Source organism: Bos grunniens, chromosome 4 (genome assembly GCF_055505025.1).
Source record: "Bos grunniens cultivar Pamir isolate PY7600 chromosome 4, Bosgru_T2T1.0, whole genome shotgun sequence".
In the NCBI taxonomy this organism is placed as follows: Eukaryota; Metazoa; Chordata; class Mammalia; order Artiodactyla; family Bovidae; genus Bos; species Bos grunniens.
The window spans coordinates 64,529,250-64,536,830 of record NC_141168.1 but is presented as its reverse complement, the minus strand read 5'-3'; the positions used below and the strand labels follow the sequence as shown (position 1 = coordinate 64,536,830).

Sequence of the window (7,581 nt, the reverse complement as noted above, 5' to 3'; positions counted from 1 at the left end):
CAATATTTTTGCCTGCAAAATCCCATGGACAGAGGAGGTGGGCGGGCTACAGTCTATGACGTTGCAAGAGTTGGACACAATTTAGTGACTAATCCACCACCACCACCACAACTATCTAGCAATTTCACACTTTGACAACTACCCAAGAAAATGAAAATGTATGTCCATATAAAGACTTGTACATGAATATTCACAGCAGCATTAGTCATCATAGCCAAGGACTGGAAATAATCCAAATGTCCACTGGCAAGTGGAGGGATAAACAAAGACACAGAATATTTTCAACATGACAAGGATTACTAGGTTGCCCTTCTTTAATAACACTCAATTCCCTTCCTCACTGTACCTACCACTCTACTCCCTGTCCTGCCCATGATCCTTGACAACTACTAAGTTCTCCTCAATTTGTATAATTCTGTCATTTCAAGAATGTTATATAATGAAATCATACAGATGGTAGCTAACCTTTTTGGATTGACTCTTTTCACTCATCACAATACCCTGGAGATTCATTCCAATTGTTGCATGTATCAATAATCCATTTCTTTCTTATTACTGAATAGTAGTCAAGGATATGAATTCCAGTTTCTTTAGCCATTCACCCATTGAGGAAAGTTTGATCTGTTTTTAGTTGTTGGCTGTTTCAAATAAAGCTGTCATAGACATTCATTTACATGTTTTTACATGAGGACAAGTCTTTATTTTTTCTGGGATGAACACCCAAGAGTGTAACAGCTGGGTGTTATAGCAGTTGCATGTTTAGTTTAAGAAACTGCCCAACTGTTTTCCAGAGTATCTAGGAACTATCTGTTTCAAAGTTCTAGGCTGAGAACGAGAGCAGATCAAACCTACTGAATGGGTTTGGCGAGGCCAGGCTATGGAGAAGATAAATGAGTTAAAGCCAAAGGTGACGAGGCCCTGAGTGCTGGCAACAAGGATGATGCACCACAGTGCTGCCCTCAAACAGTGAGTTGGGTTCCCAGACCGTGTGCTCTCCAGCAATCGCTCTGTGTCCTTCACCAAGAAAGGTGATCATCAGAAGGCTACAAGGATGGTGACAAAACTGTTGACTTAAAACCTGACTGGGGCAAGGGCTCTATTCCCCAAAAGCCGTAGCTCTTGAGTTTTTAAACTCATTCAAAAACCACCACTCAAACTTATGACAAGAGTTTAAACATGAAGCAAGTAATCCTCAATCCTCAGCTCAAAGATGGTTTACAGAATATGGAGCCCTGGTCAGCAGAGAGGAAATTCAAGAATCCTTTCATCATGTCTGATCTATACCAGAAGTTGGATAGTGATTCCAGGACAAGGACACTGCTCATGGATCCTACCTACCAGGAACTGATAGGGCAACACACAACAGGCCATCTGACCCGGGCTAAAACTGCAAGATCCGTAGGTCATGACTATCCTCAGTGTCTCCTCCAAGGTGATCTGGGCAGTATGGATGAGGAGAAAGAAGCTGAGACACCTCCACCACCACCATCTTCTCCCAAAAAGGAGACCAAGCCAGAGCCAATGGAAGAAAATCTTCCAGAGAATAAGAAGCAGGCACTGGAGGAAAAAGAGTTGGGGAAGCATGCCTGTAAGAGAAAGAAAAAAAAAACAACAACTTTGACTCAGCCTTAAATAGTACAACAGAGCCAACACCAAGACCCCACCAACATGACTCACACGACCAATCAAGGAGCCAGGTACTCCACAAAGGATGACCAGAGTGAAAGTCAGGAGATTTGTGAGAAGGCCTTTGAAGAGCAGCTAAACAAGCGAGAAGAGTATCACCAACAGATCGCCAAACCTTACACTCAAATTGGAAGAGCCTACTCCATAGAAGGAAAGTGTATGGATGCCATCCATTTCTACAAGTCTCTGGCAGAGCACCAAACCCTGGACTGCATAAACCCAGAACAAAGGTAATGAATATATGTAGAAAGGGGACTATCCCCAGGCCAGAAACCATCAAATGGGAATCTGAGAGACACCAAATTGTACAGCAAGTGAGCTGCCTGCTCCATCAAACTCCTGGAGTTTCAGCTGAACACAAGGACTGTGAGAAATATATCCAGTTAGAACTGACTCTCACCAAGGGTTATCCATGGAAAGCATCTGCCCTAAGAATCAACAAAAGACTATACAAAAGGCATGGATGTCCACTATAAGGCACTAGATCTGGACTCCAACTGTAAGCAGGTAGCTGACAGTCACCATGGCTACACGGTGTTACAGAACCACCAACACAACAGCCTTGAAGATGTGAAGAGATAGGCCATGGCCAAGGTGCAATAGATGAGTGACCTGGCCATGTGGCTTAACTTGGAACAGATGCTGAAGAACCCTGGCACTCAGCAGACACTTAAAGAATCCTGCAATAATGTGGAAGCTCCAGAAGCTGATGGAGGTGGGTCTGATTGCAATCGGGTGATGACTCACTCATCTCCTTCCCCTCACCCTCACATAGAAAAAGGAGCCAGAACTGTGGCAAGCAGCATGGAGCAGAAGGGACAGACAGGGAAAGGAGAACAACTTATCTCTCTATGTTTATAGAGACCAATGTGGAAGACAGAGATTTGTACTCCAGTTATTCATGTAGCCTCTCGGCCCTTTTTGCACTAACACTGTCTCTCTTGCTGCCCCCAGATTTCATGTCTCCCACCTGTGCTCCTCAGTCACTGTCCAAGCTGCTCTGCCATAGTTGGTGATTGGTGGGGTTGGGGGGTGGCGGTGGGCAGGGAGTGAAAGCGTTAGCCGCTCAGTTGTGTCCTTGACTCTTTGTGACCCCATGGACTATAGACCACCAGGCTCCTCTGTCCAAGGAGTTCTTCAGGCAAGAATACTGGAGTGGGTAGCCATTCCCTTCTCCAAGGGATCTTCCCAACCCAGGGATCAAACCTGGGTCTCCTGCATTGCAGGCAGATTCTTTTACCATCAAAGCCACCCACCAGGCAAAGGGGGAGGCTGTTCTTTCCAACCTCAGGTCCCAACTGTCTTCACACTATAAACTCTATGACCCCTTTACCAACAGAACCAGCCAGTCAGGCCTGGTTACACATTTTTTTAAAAAAAGCAGGAAAGAAAAAGTCGTTCTGTTTATTGTTAATACCAGACAAGAGAAAGACAAAATATATCTTTGTTCAACCTTAGGTCTTTTACAGGAAATAGGAAACCAGAAGTCTATTCAGATCTTATCATAGCTTAATTAATGAAAGAAGGTGCATTATGATCAAGGTTGTCTTTGGGGGAAAAAAAAAGCAACTGATTAACAAAAGCAACTTAAAACTTCACAACTGTTTTTAATGTTGACCTAGGAGCTCCATGTTAGTAGAGCTTTCATGGTCTACTGATGTAATTTTTGGCAACGAACAGACTCTGAATGTTTTACTCAACATTTTGGGATTAAAACACAGGAAACATTCTTACCATGTTCCCAAATGTATAACCTATTTATTTTGATTTATTTTCATAAAAGAACAAGCTCTCAGAATTATAGACACATGTTCTCATCCCCAAAACAAAATAAACCACGTCTTTGAGGCTGAAAAAGAAAACTTTCAGAAGATTTTTGAATAATTTAAAAGATTCTAAGCCTTGAGACATAATATTCTGATCATGAAATCATTACTGCACAGCAAGTAATGATTCTCTTGAAATCTGAAGTCAACAGGAGATCTGTGCAAGAGTCAATCACGTTCTACAGTATAGGACCACTCTCAAACTTAAAGCTTTTCAGTTTATGAAATATTTATGCACTCTAAACTGGATTGAAAAATCTTCACGGGCATCTACCCGTGGGCAAACTATTCAGTGTTTTCTGCCTTTTCCACATACCAGCTGCCTAGAGTCCTACCCTCCCCAGTCAAGTATTTTATACTACTCTCTGCTGCTGCTGCTGCTGCTGCTGCTGCTGCTGCTAAGTCGCTTCAGTCGTGTCCGACTCTGTGCAACCCCATAGATGGCAGCCCACCAGGCTCCGCCATCCCTGGGATTCTCCTAAACAAATGTATTCCACCACATCTGAATATCTGAATGCAGATCATAGTTTCCAAAATACCTGGTGCAGGAAGGTCCCTATAAGTCCTATTTATAATCACTATGCAGTCTGCAGTTCCTTTCATAAATACAAAAGTCACTTCTCATCCTTCATGACATTTCCCTTCTCATTCTATCCAGGCTGGGGCTGCTACAATGTATGTCGTGTTCCTATAGGTTATGCACTATCAATACTCATTTTCCCCTGCAGCATTTTGTATTTATTCACTATTCTTATCTGGAAAATAAAAATTTTATTTAAATTAGTTTTTATAATTACTCTAGTACAATTCCTTCCTTTCCCATAATAACCTCTTATTAGTGTTGTAATACTGGCTTATAGAAGCCTTTCCTTACATTGAATAAATATAACACATATTCAATGAGTGCCTACTATCCCACTGTGATTGTCACTGGAAATTCTGTGGTGGAAAAGATGGATAAAGTTCCTACCTTAATGGAGCTACAGCCTAATGGTAAAGATAGACATTAAACAGATCATCACATAAGTAATTACAATGCTGGCAAGCATATAAAAAAAAGTGCTACAAATGTACATATAAAGGGACAAGTAGTCGGCAGGAATTGTAGACTAGCAAAAAATGATGCTTAACCTGAAATCTGATAATAATTTGGAGTTAACAGAGACAAAGGGAAGAAGTGTGTCACTAGAGTGCAAAGGATTTTGGCATAATTAGGAACTCATAGAATGTCACTGTGTCTGGAACTTAGAGCATAAAGGGGAGAAAGCTACAGAGGAAGCTGGGGCCAGGTCATGCTGAGTCTGGTAGGCTCTGAATTTTATTCAAATTGTATTTGAAATATTTTTAAGTAAGGGACTGCTATGATCAGCCTGCACTTTTAAAGGACCACTCTTGGAAAATAAAGTAACCATTTGGCTTAGTGATGGGGAGAACAAAAGTGGATGGAGGAGGACTATTAGGAATCTTTTATAGGTGCCTAGAAGAGAAATGATGGCTTTCTTGGATAATTGCGTTGGCACTGAAGAGGAAAAACACCTTAAATGTAGAACTAATGAGATGTGATTTTTAGCCAGTGCAACTGAATGACTTAGACATGTTTAAAGTATATGATTTCTGTCTAGAAAGTTTCTTATTTTTTTAATTTACTTTTTTAATTGAAGGATAATCGCTTTACAGAATTTTGTGTTTTTCTGTCATATGTCAATAAGAATCAGCCATAGGTACACCCATATCCCCTCTGTTTGGGAGATTTTTGAGTAGGGGCTAGAATAAAAATTCTCGGATGATAGATTCTTTTTTGCTTTTTTGTTCACTGCTGCAACCCATGCCTCCAGAGATATTCATGTTAGAGGTGTTGAACAGGCAGTGAGATCCAATTGCAGTTCAGAAGAGAGATTTGGGTTGGTATTAAAAATGTGACAATCAGCAGGATGTAGCATGGATCCTATCAGAAGCCAGGACAATATGGAGCTCCTCTAGAGGAAGGCTGAAGGGTGGGAAAGTCAAGATGAAGGACTGTGCCCAGCTCACTTGCCAAAGCATTTAATCTTTCTCATCATATTCTCTGTGAGGCCCAGTCCGCTAGTATCTCCCATTACTGTCTTCAGTTTGGACCAGTCCCACAGGAACACTAAGCCCTTCATCTCCCTCTCTTCACTCCTCCTTTCAAGAGCAGTGGATGGAAGGAAATGTAGGAAAATGGGTTATAGTATAAAATGGAACATGATGCCGAATTATTGATGGAAGATACAGATTTAATGCTTGACCCTTTCCAGCTATTAGCTGGGCCCAAGTCAGACTGGTAGGGTACATTTTTTAGCCAAGAAGTCATTTCTATGCTCTTTATAACTCAGCATACATTTCATACTTAATTTGTCCTTAATAAAATAATAGTTAATAAAATGAGATCTTTTCATAGTATGACAGTTGCTAAAGCGGCAAATTTTATAAATACCAAACTGGTTAGAACCAGTTTCATTTTTAGAATTACTCGACTTATAGAACAATTAATTCAAAAGTGTAATTTGTTTATTCTATCTTCTGTGCTTAACAGAATGTAAATTGCACTAGGTAACCAGCGCAAATTGTCACCAAAATGGAGAAGCCAGAAGTCACTGAGAGTTATGTTAAAAAACAAAAACAACACCCAAACACTCTGCTCTGTGTCCAGAATAATTAAACATTACTTCTTTCATAAGCAAGTTGAAATGACTTCTTTTCAAAAGAGATTAAATGTACATTCTGCTTAAGATACTTTTCTCAATGCATGACCCTCCAAACATCTCTAGTTAATGAAGTTCATTGAAAAAATAGGGCTATCCTCATAACTGATTTTATATCATTAGATGAAAAGAGTTAAAATTTTTAAATCCCTGGTCCAGGAAGATCAAAGCCATGGAGCAGCTAAGCCCCCGTGCACCACAACTATTGAGCCCGTGTGCCACACCTACCGAAGCCTATACACACCTAAAGCCCGTGCTCCACAACAAGAGAATCCACGCAACGAGAGGCCTGTGCACTGCAATGAAGAGTCCACATTCCCCACAACTAGAGAAAGCACTGGAGACCCACCACAGCCAAAATTAAAAAACAAATAAGTAAAAAATTAAAAAAAAAAACCTGTTAGTCCAATGAAAGTGTGGTTAGTCCAGTGACGCGCAAACAGGTCATTCTATAAAATGCGAATAATGATGCCTGCCTCAAAAGACTGCTGTGAGAAATAAATTAACATTTGGAAAGCATTCAGAACTGCCTCTGTGATACACAGAAGCCAAATTATTTTTGGCTGCTATTGCTGCTGTGACTACTTACAGATATAGCTCCTGTTTATCTGCATTAAAAAGATCCTCAGGGTGGGGGCTATAGTAATGTTGAAATTACAGTGATTATTACAGCAGGCCCCCTAATCCTTGGGGGTAAATTCTAAGACCCCCAGAAGATATCTGAAACTGCAGACAGTACTGAACTCTCTCTATATTTTTTCCTATACACATATATCTATGATAAAGTTTAACTTATAAATCAGGCACAGTAAGAGATTAATAATAATAGCTAATAGAATAATTACTACACTGTAATAATGGTTAATAGAACAATTATTATACACTGTAATAAAAGTTACATGAATGTGATCACTCTTTCTTTCAAAACATCTTGTACACATTTAATACCTGTTCCATCTTAACAAAGCATGTAACATGCATTATGACTGTAATATGTGGTTTGAGGTACACCAACAAAACTAGCATGAATTCCTTTTTCCTTTTTCACAAAATCACAGATAAAAGGTCTTTGAAACCTTGGTATACAATTTTTTTTCTTTAGTTGAAGACTTGTATCTTTTCAATTAAAGGAAGAACTTTTTGGCTTCTCTTTGGCACATTCAAGTTGCCAGCATCACTACTCTTGGACATTGGGGCCATTATTAAGTAAAATAAAAGTTACTTGAACACAAGCACTGAAATACCGTGACTCAATCTGATAACCAAGATTGTGCTAAATGACTACTGGGCAGGATATGCTAGACAAAAGGGTGATTCACGTCCCATGTGGGATGGGGCAGGTTGAT

The 7,581-nt window shown here is 40.2% G+C and overlaps 1 pseudogene; it reads left to right on the top strand.

The window, feature by feature from the left end:
* Window positions 1–877: 877 nt before the first annotated feature.
* LOC147374265 (stress-induced-phosphoprotein 1-like) lies at window positions 878–2,425 on the top strand (annotated as a pseudogene).
* The last annotated feature ends 5,156 nt before the right edge of the window (window positions 2,426–7,581 follow it).